The sequence below is a fragment of the Hyperolius riggenbachi genome, chromosome 3 (assembly GCF_040937935.1).
Source record: "Hyperolius riggenbachi isolate aHypRig1 chromosome 3, aHypRig1.pri, whole genome shotgun sequence".
Lineage (NCBI taxonomy): Eukaryota > Metazoa > Chordata > Amphibia > Anura > Hyperoliidae > Hyperolius > Hyperolius riggenbachi.
In genome coordinates, this window is record NC_090648.1 from 73758671 (window position 1) to 73778283 (window position 19613).

Sequence of the window (19613 nt, forward strand, 5' to 3'; positions counted from 1 at the left end):
AGTATAAGATAGCTGGGTATATGTGCCCTTAGTATAGGATAGCTGGGTATATGTGCCCTTAGTATAGGATAGCTGGGTATATGTGCCATTAGTATAGGATAGCTGGGTATATGTGCCCTTAGTATAGGATAGCTGGGTATATGTGCCCTTAGTATAAGATAGCTGGGTATATGTGCCCTTAGTATAGGATAGCTGGGTATATGTGCCCTTAGTATTGGATAGCTGGGTATATGTGCCCTTAGTATAGGATAGCTGGGTATATGTGCCCTTAGAATAGGATAGCTGGGTATATGTGCCTTTAGTATAGGTTAGCTGGGTATATGAGCCCTTAGTATAGGATAGCTGGGTATATGTGCCCTTAGAATAGGATAGCTGGGTATATGTGCCTTTAGTATAGGTTAGCTGGATATATGTGCATGCAGTATAGGGTGGGCACGCTTACCTCCCTCCAGCTCCAGCGGTGACGTCCTGGTCTTCACCCCCTCAGCCGCGGCTGCCTGGAGGGCAGATATGCAATTCGGAGGCTGAGGGAGGCTTCGGCGGGCAGCGTGAGTGGAGGCATAAGTTTTGCTTCCAGCGCCACGCCCCCAGCCATGACACTGCGTCATGGCAGAGCCGCCCCTGGCCTCTCAGCCGCGCGCCTCTCTTCTCCCCTGATTGGCCGCGCTACGCTATCAGTCAGCCAGCAGCAGAATCAATCGGCCGCGTTCTAGAGCTGCTGGCCGCAAAATTCAACGGGCCATAAGGCCGCGATCTACCAATCAGGCGGTCGCGATCTACCGGTAGATCGCGATCGACCTATTGAGCAGCCCTGGTATACAGATTGCGGCTATATACTGTACCTCGTACATTCTACACACCACCACCACCACCTCCCAGCAGAGACACACACAGACGTCACAGACTGTAGAAAGAAATAGCAGATGAGTGACTGCTCTTAGGCTCCACAGAAGAACTGTCGTAGCAGTGAAGAGGATTACCATTATTAATTTTAAATCAGGTGACATCTGCTGGAGCACTTTTAAGATTGAGAAACAATTTCTAATCCTTTCTCAAAGGCCTTATCTTCCAAAGCAAAATAATCACATATGACATAACTTTTTTCTTACCATGATGCATATTTTTTTTCTTACCATAAGCAGCCTATAGCAGGCAAGCCGCTGCCTCTAGAATTAAAATGACAGCCCAAGGTCCTGACTCATGTATGCCCCATCCTGGTTGGCTGTTGTCCCTGCCTTTTTTTTCCTGGGAGTTCAGGCTAAGCACATGAACTTCTGGCTTCTAATTGCCCTCTTGTTCATTATTTATTTATTGGAGTTATATAGCGCCAACATATCACGCAGTGCTGTACAATACATAAGATTACAGCCAATGATAACAGGAGTGACCGACAACACAAAGCAGTTAATAAGCAATAAGATACACAACACAATACAGGTAATAATTCAATGCCAGTTCATACACTGGAGTGGTATTCCCAATAATACAAGTTCACATTATTCTGGGTAGAGTGAACAATCAAGTAGGATACACAAGGAGAGAGGGCCCTGCCAAAGACTTACAAGACACAACTACATCACTCACTGCAGCCCTGACCCCACACACGCCTCACAGGAGCAGTTAAAAAAGTTGAGGCCGAAAATGGTCACAATTGTTATTTATCGCAATATCGATAGCTGTTAAGCTGCTATTTAGCGGGAGGTTGCGATTACATTGAAATTTATAGTTTTGTTATGGGGGATTGTGGGGTTTCAAGGTTAGGCACCAATAGTGGGGTCTTAGGGTTAGGCACCACCAGGGGAGGGTTCTGTGTGAGAGTAGAAAGAGGTTAGGTTGTACATTATCGGTAAATTTATCGATAATGTAATACAACAATTAAATTGTTATTTACAATTTCTTGTTATTGTTATTTAAAGGGACCCTGACCTCTAAAAATAAACAAAATTGGTACTTACCTGGGGCTTTCTGCAGCCCACCGTAGGTCGGGAGGTCCCCCGGCGTCGTCCTGGCTCCTCTCCCGGTCCCTCCGCCGCATATCGCACTGGCGACACCCGGGTCGGATGTCGGGCTCCCACTTCCTGAACCGGGACGCTCTTCGTCATCACGGGAGCTAGCTCACAGCAACCACAGGGTTGTGAGCCAATGAAATTGTCCCCTGACCGTTACACAGAAGCCCTGCTCTCAGCGTTACAGCAGAGGGAGAGCAGGTGCAGCGTCCCAGGCAGCGGTGGGAACGGCGAGAGTAAGCGGCGGTATGATTGAATTTTATGCCCTGGCAGTAATAACAGGATGTAAATTTAAATCATTAAAGTCCACAAGAGTTTAAAGGACAATTGAAGTAAGAGGGATATGGACACTTGTACTTAAGAAAAAGGTTATAAATAATATTGTGCTCTGGACAGCTTGTTGCAGCATGTCTGTGGGACACATAGTTGCTCAGCCCACAATGAGTCTGCATTAACCAGTTCACCCCCAAGGGTTTTTATCCTAACGGACCAGAGCAATTTTCAGTTGTCAGCGCTCCTCCCTTTTATTCCCTAATAACTTTATTACTACTTATCACAAGAAAATGATCTATACCTCGTTTTTTTCGCCACCAATTAGGCTTTCTGTGGATAGTACATTTTGCTAAGAATTTTTTTATTCTAAATGCATTTTAATGAGAAAAACAGAAAAAAAAAGAAAAAAAATCATTATTTCTCAGTGTTCAGCCTTTATAGTTTTAAAATTAAACATTCTCCTGTGGATAAAACAAGCACGTTTTATTTGCCCAGTGGTCCCGATAATTAAACCGTTTAGATTATGTCCCTACCACAATGTATGGCGACAGTATATTATTTTGAAATATAAGTGGTTATTTTTCTGTTTGTTCTGGCCATAATTACAAGCCCCTATGTAATAAATTAAAATTAATTTTCCCCCATAAAATATAGAATAAAAAAAGCTGAGTCCCTAAGGCAACTATTTATTTATTTTTTTAAGCTGATTTTTTTTTTTTTACAAGTGTTTTTTTTGGGGGGGAGGGTTGGAAGTGTAATTTTATTAATGATGTGTATATACTTGAAAATGTGTGTGTTTTGTAGGTGTAATATACTTTTTGGCCACAAGATGGCGCTGGTGAACACTCATAGGACGTGTTCACTTTTTTTTTTTTTTTTTACACACTTTATTAAACTGTTACATTTCCTGTTTATGTGAATGGACGTAGCCGCTGTTCGCGGTCACGTCCATTCACTCCAGGCACTGCGATTGGGTAGAGGACTGTTCAGTCCTCTTCCCCAATCGCCCAGCACGGGATCCCGACGGTAATGGCGGCGGTAGCGGCGGACACACGGCGGTAGCAGCGGCGGGAATGCGCGACGTATTAAAACGTCATGTTGCTGTTAATAGCGGTAAGCATGACGTTTTAATACGTTAGGATGGCGGTAAATGGTTAATAGCCTCTGATCACCTGCTCAGATATCATACAATACAACGGCGAATATTCTAAAAAACACTATTTAGTAAAGTTATTCCTAATGATTACTTTTTTTCATGCATTGTTCCTATCCCTCATTTGACACTGACATTTTCTCTTCTTTCCCAATTTGTGGACCAATTCACATAATTTTTTAAGAGCTTAACTATTACTAACTAATGATTTAGGGCCCGTTTCCACTAGTGCGGTGCGAATCGCTGGGATTCCACCGCTGACAAAATCGCATGCGACTTCGCATAGGCAGGCTATCAGCGATTTTAACCATGTCACTGCCTGGCTCAATGTACATTAGTTTTAGTGCGATTTCAAAAACGCATGTGCGATTTCCCCTATTAAATACATTGCCTGCGAATCGCCTGCATTCCACACGCAGGCGAATTCTGCAGGCCCTACCGTGCAGAAAAATCCTGCACAGAAAAACGCACCAAAAAACTGACAAGTGGAAACAGTCTCATCCACTTGTATTAGTTATGCGAATCCGCATGCAGACAACGCATGCGGATTTGCTCTAGTGGAAACGGGCCCTTATAGTTCTTTAGCTTCTTTATTATGTCTGTAACTTTAGCTTGTGTTGGGTGGTGTACCCTCAGGATTGGAAGTGAAATACAATTTGTTTTCTTTCCTTGCATGATATTCTTGGTTTTCACTCCCATAAAGATCCCAGGAACTTCTCCATTGTTTCAAAACGTACCCTTTTCTCTGGGTAAAAAAGTTAAATGACTATCTGTACATGTTTTTTTGATCCAATTCTGTTAGAGCCTATTTCCACTAAATCCGAATCTCTGTGATTTTTCTGCATAGGAATCAGCACACATAGTGGCATAATACTGGAAGGTCCATAGAGTATCTCCATTATAGGCGGGTTTTTAGAAGCAGAAAAACAAAAAAGGTCAGCATGTTGACTGCCTTTGCACATGTTGAAATGCGACTCGGGCACAATGTACATTAATGAGCACTGGATGGAGTGTATTTTTTGCACATTTGTATGTGTTTTGCACGCATGTTTTCTGCAGAATCCCAGTTCCTTGCCTTCCCTATTCCTGCCTCTGTTTACCAGTGTTTTTCTAGAAATATAGGTTAGCCAGACATGGGTGCCACTGCCCCCCTAGCATATAGGTTAGCCAGACATGGGTGCCCGCCTTCAGCACTGAAGAACTTATGGCTAAGGTACACTCCTCTGTCAGTCCATGGCTCCCTGCACTCCAGGCTTCATCCTCACAGGGGTGCCTGTCCTCAGTGACCCGGCGCATGTTATTACATAACAACATACCGCAGGTCACAGAGAAGATGCTGCCAGTGGTGGATGAAGACGGGGAACGCATGGGGACATGGACTGACACAGCGCTAGATTTCTGGAAAGGCCACAAAGGAATGGGCCTTGGGGGCAACAGCCCATATGAAAGAGGTGCAAATGGGGGGGGGGGGGGCAACACATACAAAAGGGAACCGGATGTCCAAGGAAGCTGTACATGAAAGAGAGGGGTTGCAGTACATGGATATTTCATATGGAAGAGAGGGCTTCATGGACTGGGAGGGGTGCTGTTGCACATGGAAGAGGAGCTCCAACATACTTGGCCTAGGGGCAGAATAAGTATAAATCCGGCCTTGGACTGACTGACTGAGGAGAGCACCTGCTGGGACAGGTGAGACGCTACTCTGCCGAAAACATTACAGGGGCACAGGAAAGCAACAGTTAAATTGGGGGGAAGCACAGGAGGAATGTAAAGCACAAGATGAGGGAGCAAAGGACTAGTTGCCACTAAACACCAGGGAACTGTACAGAGTGGGGGAGGGGGGCGTTTTATGCAAAATTGAGGTGTGGCTGAAAGTGTGGCAGGAGTGGGTCTTATGGTGGCCATACATGGTACAATTATTTCATCCAATCTTACCAATTCTATGTAGTATAAGGGAACTGCCTAAATTATCCTTTCAGTATATTCACATAATTTACCCTTATACTAAATAAAAATGGTAAGATTGGTTGAAAAAATTGTACCATATATGGCCACCATTAGTGTCCTTTTTACCTGTTCCCCTTATTATTAAAGTGAGGCTCCAGATACCTCCATCATTAACCTCCTATTGCCACATGCTCGGCTTATCCCTATTGTTTACATTTATTTTTCATGGTATTATTTCTAGATTTCTGTTTATAGCCCATTCTGTTCTCTGCCACCCTCCCTATTTCCTCTTTAATACTCCGCTATCTCTCATCTACACTTTGGTTCTGATTCAAGTCGTGCAGCTTAAAGCAAGTTCCTTTTGATACGCTTTTGTATAGCAGACGACTGAATTTTTTTGCAGTTCCATTTTTACGTTGAAGAAAAATGTGCTATTTATAATTGACCTTTGTGAGTCTGCTAAATTGTGGATTTTTTTCCCTCATTTCTACTAACGTACTTTTTTTTTTTAGAGTACATATTACAGCCAGCTTACATTGTTATACTGTTCTTCTCTCCACATTGCAAGAAAACACTGTGTACTATTCATTTATGCTAGAAGTAAAAACCAGCATTCCACAGTTGTGCAAGTCCCTGCTCTGCTGGCAAACAGAAACAGAATGACCCGATGTGGATGAATCTATGACCCAATGTGGATGAAGCTATGACCCAATGTGGATGAAGCTATGACCCAATGTGGATGAAGCTATGACCTAAAAGGACAGGATGCCTTCATAGCCACCGAACAGTCCTGAAAGGTTGGCATTTGCTTCAAGCATGAGTCAAGTAAACACAGTGCTTTTTGCTTAGAAGTTTTTGGAGTGCTAGCTATCTGGGATATTAGATTGCAGGTTTTTATGGATGCCAAATACCATGTAGCTTCAAGTAGTAAAAAAAGTTTTTCACTAGTCTATGTCCTCATGGGGGATTCTTAGGTTTTTCTTTATTTTCAAAATAACTTAGGTTATAAATAAAAAGGTATTCGATCTACCTCCACACCCCTGACATATCCACCACTACCATGGACAAGGTCTCCTCCTACCTATCAGCCATCTCCTCCTGGATGTCCACTAGGTTCCTGAAACTAAATCTAGACAAAACTGAATTTATGATCTTCCCACCCCGGCCATCCACGAACCTCCCAGATGTGCATGTCACTGTTAACCACACTACCATTCGCCCTACCTCTCAAGCCCGCTGTCTGGGTGTCACCCTGGACTCCGCACTCTCCTTCACTTCCCACATCCAAAACCTCACAAAGTCCTGCAACTTCCACCTTCGTAACATCTGTAAGATTTGCCCTTTCCTGACCTCTGCCACCACCAAACTCCATATCCATGCCCTCATAATTTCCCGCCTTGACTACTGCAATGCCCTGCTGTCTGGTCTCCCTATGACCCGAACAGCCCCACTGCAGTCCATCATGAATGCGGCAGCCAGAATTATCCACTGCTCCCATCGCTCTACCACGGCAGATCCCCTCCTAGAATCCCTCCACTGGCTTCCTATCCAGTCCAGAATCAGATTCAAGATACTGTGTCTGACCTACAAATCTGTCCACAAAACCTGTCCAACCTACATTTCTGATCTTACTCAGAGGTACACACCAAGCCCAGGGGCGTAGCAATAGGGGTTGCAGAGGTAGCGACCGCATCGGGGCCCTTGGGCCAGAGGGGCCCCGAAGGGCCCTGGCCGAAGGGCCCTTCCTCAACTACAGTATTAGCTCTCTATTGGTCCTGTGCTGGTAATAATAACTTCTATAGATACTTTGAATACTGGTAATCATTAACAAACTGCTCCCCATCCCCTTCTTGCACCTCTGACACTGTAGTTGCCATTGGCAGATTTTGGTGTGCCGTATCAATTGTTATGTATAGAGTGCTTGGGGGGCCCCATTGTAAAACTTGAATCGGGGCCCACAGATCCTTAGCTACGCCACTGACCAAGCCGCTCACTCCGCTCTTCCAATGAACTTCGCCTAACCTCCCTCCGCATCACCCAGTCCCATGCACGCCTCCAGGACTTCTCAAGAGCTGCTCCAACACTATGGAACTCCCTACCTCCACCCATTAGGGCAGCCCTAACCCCCCCTTCAACATCTTCAAGAAAGCCCTCAAAACTCACCTTTTCACTCTGGCCTACTACCCCTCACAAGTGCTCTAAACCTACAGCTGAACTCTGGTCCCCTACCGTTCGTGTCCTTACCTCTCCCTCTAGATTGTAAGCCTTTGTGCAGGGTCCTCCTCCTTTTGTGTCCTACCTGATCATGCACCTCCATTACTGTGAACCCATGTTATGCATCTGAGTGAACCTAACTTGCCTAATCTCCATGCTCCATCCAGTGACTGACTAAGCATTACCTTGTTCTCATACTGTGCTGTGTGATCTCCATGCTCCATCCAGTGACTGACTAAGCATTACCTTGTACTCATACTGTGCCGCGTGATCTGGCATTCTTGTATTCATGTATTGTCATTTTGCTGTATGTCACCCCTAAATATTGTCTGCAACCTAAATTAATGTCCAGCGTTGCGTAATATATTGGCGCTTTATAAATACAATAAATAAATATTCGGTCCCGTCAGTTTTCAACAATTGGCATCAGTTTTGTATGTGTTTCTATGGATGTGTTCATATGTAAATCTGTACATTTTCGGTCCAGTCCTGTCAGTTTTGTATATTTCTATGGCTGTGTTCTCACATAAAAGGTGTACATTTCTAGTCCAGGTAAAACTGATAGAAAAGGGATGCAAAACTGACAAGAGAAAAAAGGATTAGACCAGATATTTGCAAATTAATGTGTGAACCAGGCCTTACTGAATGACACTTGCCAGAAAGTGTGCAGCGAGCAGGGAGGTTGTCTGACATCTTTGTGTAGATCCTTTCCAAGGAGTGATTTTATAAAGAATAAAGGAAATACTGAGAATCCCCATGAGGGAATGGACTAGTCCAAACCAATCAAATTTTTTTTTTTCAAAACGTTATTTCTTGATGAAGGTGACAGCGACATAGAAAAAAAAAGTAATTTATGGTCCATTTTTAGTGGAGGAGAAATGCATATTGTAACAAACCAACCCTGTCATTGTCCCTAGAGATGTCGCGAACGGCGAACATCTCTGCATCACTGTGCCCTTCACTACTTCCGGGTCGCTCTGACCCGGAGTTGTACGCCTGCGCTGGCCCTGCGGTGCGTGTCCTAGATCGCGCTCCTGTTGACGGGCACTTTCTGCGCATGTGCATGACGTCATGAATGACGTCACGCTCATGCACAGAGAGTGCCCGGCAGCAGCAGCGCGATCTAGGACGCGCACCGCAGGGCCAGCGCAGGCGTACTACTCCAGGTCATTGCGACCCGGAAGTAGTACAGGGCCCACAGAGATTCGCCCGGCGAACGGTTCGGGCCATCTCTAATTGTCACATAACACCATTAGTCTTTGATCACGCCACCGGTTACCGATAAAATGGAAAATCCTCAATAAGTATTTCCTACTACCATTCAAACATGGAAACAATTTAGCCCCCGGCTATCTGAAGGATTTCTTGCATCTGCATCACACCTCTCAACCTCAAAACAACAGTATTCAATAATTTGGTCATCCCCAGAGTCCGCTTCATAACCTTTAGAATCAGATCCTTCTGTCATGCTGCCCCTACCCTATGGAACTCCTTACCACACTCAATCAGGATAGATCCATCTCTGGACATGTTTATACCTAGATTTAAAGGCCACTTGTTCACCCTGGCATTTAAAGGGTCCCCGAGGGGAAATTAAAAACAAAATTTGGACCTACCTGGGGCTTCCTCCAGCCCCCCCATAGCCCGCGAGGTGCTTCGGCATCCTCTTCTTCCCTCTCCTGATCCCGTTGGCGGCTCCGGTAATTGGTGACTTCGGGCGAAGTCGCACGTGCCCACCCCCTGCCGCATCATCACACCGGTTGCCATAAATGTCCTGCGTTTGCCTGGTTCAGTCTTTAGATATTTGCGCATGTGCAGGAGGCAACTGGCGTGATGGCGGCGTGCGTGTGCGACTTCTCCGGAGCCGCCATCGGGACCAGGAGAGGGAAGAAGAGGATTTCTTGTATTTTTTTTTTATTTTTTTTTTGTAACTTATTGTTATTAAAAAAGTTATGTTCCATTTTAGCTTTCAACCAGCTATGAGTTTACAAATCTGGAAAGTAAGATTAAATAGCATTTTTTGTAATCATGGTAACATTCCTTTGGAGGACAGACTTCCCACAAACATGCCTGTTGCTGCATGGGAAATTACTGTAATAAGAGTAATTGCTGTATAAAGTGGGGGGCTCTTGTAGAGCCCTTTCTGCACAGCTGGGCTAATCAATGACTGACAGCAGGCTATGAAACATCCGCGTGGGGATTCTGCTAGGAACACTTAGGATGGACGGCATGGTATATGCTTGCATACACAAGGTAAGCATGCAGAAATAATGATGCCCATTAATCCTTGCAGTGCTTAAAACGGAACTGAAAGAAGTGCTTTCTCTCACCACAAACTGGAATTTCTCCTTACAGCAAACCTGTATCTAAACGTGTTTAACAGGTTAAATGCGTGGACAAATATAATGGCTTATTAAAAAGACTTGCTTGTTATTTTTTTTTGTATTCAATGAGTTAAAGCGGATCCGAGATGAAAAAACGAACTATAACAAGTAACTTGTCTATATAGCTTATCTAAAGTTTAGACAGTTGCACTACAAATCTAGCTGCAAACAGCTTCAACAGTATATATTATCCCTTCCTGTGATACAATGACAGCAGCCATGTTCTGTTTGTCACGTTACACAGGCAAGCTGATAGCATCTCCAGTCCTCAGCCTGTGAAAAGTCCACTCCTCCCTCCTCCCTCTGAAATCTCTGGCTAGTAACACTTCCTCTTCCTGCCCAGACTAAGCTCCCATAAGCCTTTGTTACATTGCTTTAAGAGCGCCAAGGCACAAAAGGAGCTGTGGGCAAGGCTTGTTTAGTTTATAGGGAATTAGAGTATTAAAAGAAAATTAAAAAAAAGTATTTGGCTTGAGGAATGCCCTATAAACTATATGAAAGGAACCCAACTATGCAATGAGTAAAAGTTTTATCTCGGATCCACTTTAAAAAGAGAAGCTGCCCCCAGCTAAGAAATTTAGTAATGAGCAGAGACAGAAATCTGGTGAGCAAGTGACCTGCCCCTAGCTCTACGTAGCAGTCTGATCTGCTGGTCAGCATTGGAAAGGTATATCGGAATGGGGGGACACAAAGCCTCCACCCCTCACAAAGCATTGTGTTCTCTGCTGGTGGGAACAGAAGCTCTTCAGATATCATGGCACCTTAGTAATGGAGTACCTGGAGCTGGAAGGCTTCTTTGCACTCCCACCACTAATGACATGACACACTAAGACCACCCTCGCTGCATCCTCCCACTAAGTCTATGAAGGCTAAGTGGCGGAACTCAAGGCAGATGCCTGTTATATGCAGTGTTGGTTTAGGCAACATAGAAGACTATAAGAGAGTGGAGAAGATACTGGAAAAGCACCCGCTTAAAGCAAGATGACTAAATGCTTTACCCTCTTTTAACCCAAACAGGATGTTTATATGCGTCCAGTTTGAGTCTCTAAAAAACAATTAGATCACGTCGGGACTTATGCTGGGAATACACGTTTCGTTTTTGCCTTCGTTTAAACCTTCGTTTCGATTGTGCCTTTTGTCCTTTTCGATCCCGAAATAATCGATCGTACGGTTAATATCACCACCCACGGTTTCGGTTTTTTTTTTCGATTCTGATGGTTTCGTTTTTCCAATGATCGAAGGCTGCAAAGAAACAAAACGTAGTACAGGGACGGACGGCATTGTCAAGCTAACACTTCACGTTGTTTCAATTTTGTGATCCTGTCTCCACCTCTCCGTGGTTTTGGAACATGATCAATGATCATGAATTTTAAATCGATATCTTTATGTCCCATCTCGACATAAAATTCATGATCATTGATCATGTTCCAAAACCACGGAGAGGTGGAGACAGGATCACAAAATTGAAACAACGTGAAGTGTTTTGGATTAATAAATTAGGGACTTTATTTCCTTCAGGTTTAAATAGGGATTTTGATTTACATTTGTTTTTGTGATTTATAGGTCTCTACTGGCATCACACCACCATGGATTTGCAAGATATGATTGGGACTGACTGTTTGCATGAACGCACAGATAAGTGTGCTTTATTGTAATGCATTCATGCACTGGACATTTATTTTCATTGTTTTGTTTAGCCTGTTGCTCAGGCAACTGTGATGTCATTTCCTGTAGGGGTGGCTATAAGTATTCATTGATTTCCTGTCATGTGTTAGCTTGACAAAGGGTGTGGACACCCGAAACTGTTGCTACACCTTTTGCTGTTTGGCTCAAATAAAGAGCGTTTGTGTGCTGCAAACCCTGTGGACTTTTGTTGTATCTTTGAGGACGTGGGGAATCCTCCGTTTGCCTGCACACTATACCCCATCCATAGGGGTGAGCTTGTGGAGCTGCTAATCCCTTGGACATTATATATATATATATATATATATATATATATATATATATATATATATATATATATATATATATATATATATATATATATATATATATATATATGCACCAGAGCTCCAGAACTGGTTAATAAGTAAAACTTTTATAAGGTGTACAAACTCAAGTCTGGCAGTTGTATTACATTGAGTTTTATCCCAGGCTCTCCCCGTGCACCACTCTGGGTCAGTTTTAAAAATATGCAGAACAGCTAGGGCAAGGTGAGCTGTCTTTGGGCTTCACCCTGCGCTGACGTTTCCTCATGCCATTTTAGATTGATACATTAATGGGAGAACTTCATAGTCAATAGCTGGTAGATGCATATTTCAGTGCATTTGCATATCACTGTATACCTTCACTCCTCTTTACTAGGTGCTTGCTACTATTGCAGGGCACCTCCATCCTACTGAAGGGCATAACCTCTCTCTTGTTACCAGATTCTATGGCTGGGGGAAGGCACTAGTTTAGCTCAGTGGTAGAGAACGCCAGTGTTTATAGTTCTTGTAGCTGAACATGTTCAGCACCTTGGATAGCGTCTGCTCTCTGGTAAGCGAGGTGATGGTCTCTGCTTGTCTCATCTGGTTAGATGTGGTGCTAACTGTTATTGTACCAACTCACGTGTTAAATAAATCTCACATTAACATACTGGCTCAAGCATGAATGAAGGGTTTAGTGAGGTGCAATAACCAGCAGTAATTCATGAGCTAGTTATAGCCTTATAGAACTCTATTTATAGTCTTATAGAACTGTATTAAACTTAGCTCAGAGAAAATGTATGAAAAATTGATAGAAGGCAGAGCCCACTAGTCCTGTTACCAATATTACAGTGGGCACCAGGCCCGGATTTACATCACAGATGCCCTGGCACCCTAGACATCACTTCACCCTCCATGAACCTGCAAGTGTGCAGGGTGGCCCAGCTGTCACTTCTCTCTTAGTTCCCTTGCCCATTATAGGTAGCTTCAGATGCCCCTTAGTATTAGGTAGCCAGATCTATTCTCAGTATTAGGAAGCTAGACATACCCTCCACTGAAGGGAGATCTGGTCAGTGGAATGCAGAGAGCTGGGTGGGTAACCTCTCACTTACACTTCGCTCAGGACTCTGCATAGGGAAGGAAGAAGGGATGCACAGGTGGAGGGGAGTGAGCCGCCTTTCCATCTTCAAGTGCCTGTAGGCGCTTGCCTACAGTGCCTTATGGTAAATCTGGCCCTGGTGGGAACAATTTATGATATCTGTGTCTGCCCGTGTGTCTCTTTCTCTCTATGTGTGTATACATATCTCTCTATACATACATACAAATACACACAAGAATAAGGTCAGGCATGGAACAATGGACAAATTACAATACAGTAACGTTGATATTGATTTTTTTTAATTCAAATGTCTAGTTTAATCAAGAAAAAAATGTAAATAGCTGTATTCCTTACTAGATAACCTAAACACATCCTGCCTATATGAATACTGAATACTTCCCCGCCCCTTGTTTCCCCCCCTAATCCTTTAGATTGTAAGCTCAGAAGGGCAGGGCTCTCTCCCCCTGTTGTGTCCTGGAATGTTTTTCATGTCATAGCTTGCACTCTGTTATACATTTTATTCATTATGTGACATTTGTCATTGTAACCACCAGTCTGTATTTTGTACCAGTGCCCATATTTGATGTAAATCGATGTCTGTATCATTTATGTACCACGTTTGTTTTTCTTCCTTTCTTCACAGCCACGGAATATGCTGGCACCTAAAGCCCCCTCTACACCATTTAATTCCAAGCGCGATCGATCGAATTTGATTGAATCAAATTCAATTAGATCGATTAAATCCGACATGTCCGATCGGGATTCGATCAATCGTATGATCAATTTGCATTGAAAGCTAGCCAAAATCGTTCACACGATCGATCAAATCCTGATCGGACATGTCGGATTGAATCGATCTAATTCAGGGGTCTCAAACTCAATTTACCTGGGGGGCCGCAGGAGGCAAAGTCAGGATGAGGCTGGGCCGCATAAGGGATTTCACAATCGCGGCGCATCGCCGCCTCTGCCCGCCCCTCTCACTCTTCCTTCACAGAGAGGGGCGGGCAGAGGCGGCTATCCGCCGCGATTGACGTCAGGAGGGGCAGAGCTGAAGCTGAAAGCTCTGCCCCTTCCAGGAAATGCTGGCGGATTGCCCCCCGGGCGATTTGGGGGCTCTGCAGCCCTCGTTTAGCGGCGGGGATGCGGCGGATTACTTGGGAGCACTGAAGCGAACTATAAGGAAGCTTTTGCCGGCGAGGGCCTCAAAATATTGTATAGAGGGCCGCAAATGGCCCGCGGGCCGCAAGTTTGAGACCCCTGATCTAATCGAATTCGATTCTGAAATTGAATGGTGTAGAAGGGGCTTTACAAATCAATAATAATAATAATAATAATAAATATACAATAGTTAGAGCAACTGCTGTGGAAAGTCATAACAATACACAGATTGGGCAGGTAAGGTGGGAAACCAAGACAAGGCATTATAATATAAAGAAGTACAAACAATAATCCCCTTAGTGATTGGGAGACCACCTACATAACAGGCATATAAATCACGCATGATGGCATCACAGAGTGACATACTACTACTAAGTTAAATAACACAATTAGACTGCAGTAAACCAAAATCTTTAAACAAAACCAATAATTATGGGGTATAAGCAGAACCCCAGGCCTGGCCAGGCCATCCAACCCACACACATGAGAAACTAGGGGCAGGAGCTATGGGCCCCAGTGCAAGTTTTACATTGTGCCCTGCCGAGCACTCTAAACATACAATTGATACGGCGCACCAAAACCTGCCAATGACAACCACAATGTCAGAGGTGCAAGAAGGGGATGGGGAACAGTTTGTTAATGATAACTACCATTCAAAGCATCTACTGTATACAAGTGATTATTACGAGCACAGGACCAATATGGAGCTAATACTGCAGTTGAGGGAGGGCCCGGTGGGGTCCCTCTGGCCCAAGGGTCCCGGTGCGGTCGAGACCTCTTCACCCCCTATTGCTACGCCACTGACAAGGGGGTATGTGAAGAATTATAAGGCACTAAGTAAGTAATAAACAAATTACATAATGAGAAAAAACAATCATACATAAGGTAACCAAACATCCCAAATTCTCAAATACTTGATTGTGCATATATATATATATACATACAGTGGTGTGAAAAACTATTTGCCCCCTTCCTGATTTCTTATTCTTTTGCATGTTTGTCACACTTAAATGTTTCTGCTCATCAAAAACCGTTAACTATTAATCAAGGATAACATAATTGAACACAAAATGCAGTTTTAAATGATGGTTTTTAATATTTAGTGAGAAAAAAAAACTCCAAATCTACATGGCCCTGTGTGAAAAAGTGATTGCCCCCCTTGTTAAAAAATAACTTAACTGTGGTTTATCACACCTGAGTTCAATTTCTGTAGTCACCCCCAGGCCTGATTACTGCCACACCTGTTTCAATCAAGAAATCACTTAAATAGGAGCTATCTGACACAGAGAAGTAGGCCAAAAGCACCTCAAAAGCTAGACATCATGCCAAGATCCAAATAAATTCAGGAACAAATGAGAACAAAGTACTGTAATTGAGATCTATCAGTCTGGTAAAGGTTATAAAGCCATTTCTAAAGCTTTGGGACTCCAGCGAACCACAGTGAGAGCCATTATCCACACATGGCAAAAACATGGAACAGTTATGAACCTTCCCAGGAGTGGCTAGCCGACCAAAATTACCCCAAGAGCGCAGAGAAAACTCATCCGAGAGGCCACAAAAGACCCCAGGAGAACATCTAAAGAACTACAGGCCTCACTTGCCTCAATTAAGGTCATTGTTCATGACTCCACCATAAGAAAGAGACTGGGCAAAAACGGTCTGCATGGCAGATATCCAAGGCGCAAACCACTTTTAAGCAAAAAGAACATTAAGGCTCGTCTCAATTTTGCTAAAAAAACATCTCAATGATTGGCAAGACTTTTGGCCAAATAACTTGTGGACCGACGAGACAAAAGTTGAACTTTTTGGAAGGTGTGCGTCCTGTTACATCTGGCGTAGAAGTAACACAGCATTTCAGCAAAAGAACATCATACCAACAGTAAAATATGGTGGTGGTAGTGTGATGGTCTGGGGTTGTTTTGCTGCTTCAGGACCTGGAAGGCTTGCCGTGATAGATGGAACCATGAATTCTACTGTCTACCAAAAAATCCTGAAGGAGAATGTCTGGCCATCTGTTTGTCAACTCAAGCTGAAGCGATCTTGGGTGCTGCAGCAGGACAATGACCCAAAACACACCAGCAAATCCACCTCTGAATGGCTGAAGAAAAACAAAATGAAGACTTTGGAGTGGCCTAGTCAAAGTCCTGACCTGAATCCTACTGAGATGTTGTGGCATGACCTTAAAAAGGCGGTTCATGCTAGAAAACCCTCAAATAAAGCTGAATTACAACAATTCTGCAAAGATGAGTGGGCCAAAATTCCTCCAGAGCGCTGTAAAAGACTCGTTGCAAGTTATCGCAAACGCTTGATTGCAGTTATTGCTGCTAAGGGTGGCCCAACCAGTAATTAGGTTCAGGGGGCAATTTCTTTTTCACACAGGGCCATGTAGGTTTTGAGTTATTTTTCTCACTAAATAATAAAAACCACCTGTAACGATTGTGGAACTTTCTCCGTGATCAGCGCACAACGCGTGCGCTGATACGGCGGAAATCCTCCACAAGAGTATATTTGCAGGCACCCAGCAAAAGGTGCTACGCACCCGTAGAGGGAAAATTCCTGTCGGCAGATGGCGCTGGGGAGTGCAGAGGAACCAATCCTCTGTACCTCCACAAATGCCAGACAGGAATTGTACGAAGCGCAGAACGCAATCGCAAGAGAGGCGATTGCGAATGAGTCAAGCAAAGGGACAGGTTGTATGTGTGTGCGCCAACCTAGTCACCACCCCGCGACAGTGCACACACAACAGCAGATATGAAACAGGAACGCGATCGCGAGAGGTGTGATCGCCAGACGTGACACAAGGCAGATCAGGACAGAATACGAGGTTAGCAAAGGCACAGCAAATTATACAATGAGGAGATACGGAAAATAACAAACGCTAGCTAACCGCAATCACCGCACTCATTCGCAACAGTGCACGCGGTTATGCGCGGTCTCCACATGATAAGCACAATAGAGACAAGCACGCCTAACTAACCATTAACAGACAAACATGAAACAGAGGACGCGAGCGCTTGCTTAACGGTTACCTCACCGAGCCTCCAGCAAGCGTAGCAGACAAGACAGACACACGAAAACAGGGACAAGCGAGAGATAGGATCCACAGCACTAGCGAAAGTGGCTAGCGCGATCTAGGTACAGAGTAGCAGAACAGAAGGATCCACAGCACTAGCGGAAAGTGGCTAGCTCGATCCCAGGAGACAGAACAGAAGGATCCACAGCGCTAGCGAAAAGTGGCTAGCGCGATCCCAGGAGACAGAACAGAAGGATCCACAGCGCTAGCGAAAAGTGGCTAGCGCGATCCAAAGAGACAGATCAGAAGAGATAGCTGGTAGCAACCGCTGCACCAGCTATACTCCAAGAACAGAGATCAGAACCATTTCCTGTCGACCACCGTTGGGACAGGACAATGGCAACAGAACAAACAAACAGATAAACAATCCTAACTGCACTAGGGAAAACCTGCCTAGCGCAGATTCAGGAATTACTCTAAGCTGATCTTCAAACAGAGAGTAAGGCTGACACCCCACCAGGAGTGTTACATAGGACGAAATCCTTATGAACAGCAAAGCATTGTGGGACACACATAGTACTTATAGTACACGCCTCCAATGAATGTGGCCAGGCAATTTGCATGACAACGTATGCAAATTCCTCAGCAAGCACAAGCTGCAAAACTGACAGAAGCTCTTCTTTCCAGAGTCCTGCAGCATGCAAACCTACACAATGGTCAAAAAGCTGCCTGCCTTCACAGGCAGCTGAGCAAATCATCACACCACCATTTAAAACTGCATTTTGTGTTCAATTATGTTATCTTTGACTAATAGTTAACGTTTTTTGATGAGCAGAAACATTTAAGTGTGACAAACATGCAAAAGAATAAGAAATCAGGAAGGGGCAAATAGTTTTTCACACCACTGTATATATATATATATATATATTTTAAAGTTCACTTTAGGCCCTGTTCACACTTGCGTTTTGGCAAGTAAACGGACCGGATCCTGATCGGATCCTGATCGGATCAAGACCTGATCCTGATCAGAACCGTACGGTTCAGATCCGGATCCGGTCCGTTTGTATCAGGTATGCATCAGGCTGCCATCCGGATCCGTGGGCAAAAAGTAGTTAAATTTAAATGAAAAAATGTTGGGGTCAGCAGAAGGTGCACCTGGTGCACCTGTAGAATCAGGTTCCTCCGCTGTAGGCCTCACCTCCACCTCCGACATTCTGCCAAACAGCTCCAGCACGTCTGTCACTGCTGCTCCACTCCAGACATGCTTGGCCCATGTGTCCCCATTCGAAATGGCCGCTTGGATACGCATAGGAAGTGGGGTAGAACGTCAGGTTTTTGTAGGCAGTGTGTTCTGTGCCTTCCGTTCCCCATTGGTTTCTGTGTTCCGGATGGTGCTGTCAGGCTCAGGTCTGGCTCCGGTCCGGGTGCGTGGGCCGGAGATCCGGACCCAAAAAATAGCGCATGTTGGAAAAGAGTCCGGATCCAACCCGGCTCCGATACGTACGGAACGGACGCGTGTGAACGTCTGCATAGACTTTACATTGCTATGCGGAACGTATGTTCCGTTTGTACAGTATGCGGTCCGGATCAGATCCGGAAAATCCGGATAGAGAACGCTAATGTGAACCGGGCCTTAAAGGACAACTGAAGCGAGAGGGATTTTGCATTTTCTCAAAAATTGAAAGGTCTGTGTTTAAAAATTGTTTGTCTTGTTGCCACTATTCTCCTTAACCACTTAACGACCAGCCAACGCCCGCGCATCACAGATCATAAAAAACTCAGCCGGTCCTTAAGTGGTTAACATACATAGTGATTTTGGTTGATAGCATGCTTGGGGACTTTGCCATTAAAGGGGCACTATTGCGAAAAAAATTTAAAATTTTAAATATGTGCAAACAAAGACCAATAAGAAGTATGTCTTTTCCAGAGTAAAATGAGCCATAAATTACTTTTCTCCTATGTTGCTGTCACTTACAGTAGGTAGTAGAAAATCTGACAGAAGCAACAGGTTTTGGACTAGCCTATCTCTCCATAGGGGATTCTCAACAAGGCTTTTATGCTTTATAAAGATATTCCATAACAAAGATTTAACAATGATGCTGGCCAGCTTCCCTGCTCGCTACACAGTGTTTTGGCAGTTGGACAGAGCAACTGCCATTCACTAAGTGCTTTTGAAAATAAATAAATCCCTGAGAATCCCCCCATGAGGAGATGAACTAGTCCACAACCTATCGCTTCTGTCAGATCTTTACTACCTACTGTAAGTGACAGCAACATAGGAGAAAAGTAATTTATGGTTCATTTTACTCTGGAAAAAACATACTTATTTGTTTATGTTAGCACATATTTTAAAGAAAGCCTGTATCAAGAAAAACGTCCCCTGGGGGGTTCTCACCTCG

At 44.2% G+C, this 19613-nt stretch overlaps 1 protein-coding gene and 1 long non-coding RNA gene across 3 annotated transcripts in view; one reads left to right on the top strand and one right to left on the bottom strand.

Annotated features, from left to right (window-relative positions):
* Nucleotides 1-11835, top strand: part of LOC137562740 (uncharacterized) — a 113284-nt gene extending 101449 nt beyond the window's left edge. The window contains exons 2-3 of the long non-coding RNA XR_011030180.1: nt 5948-6176; nt 11541-11835. This is a non-coding gene — a long non-coding RNA (uncharacterized lncRNA). The remainder of the gene's footprint in view (nt 1-5947; nt 6177-11540) is intronic.
* Nucleotides 1-19613, bottom strand: part of LOC137562738 (3',5'-cyclic-AMP phosphodiesterase 4B-like) — an 810374-nt gene that overhangs the window by 28604 nt on the left and 762157 nt on the right. The window lies entirely within an intron of this gene.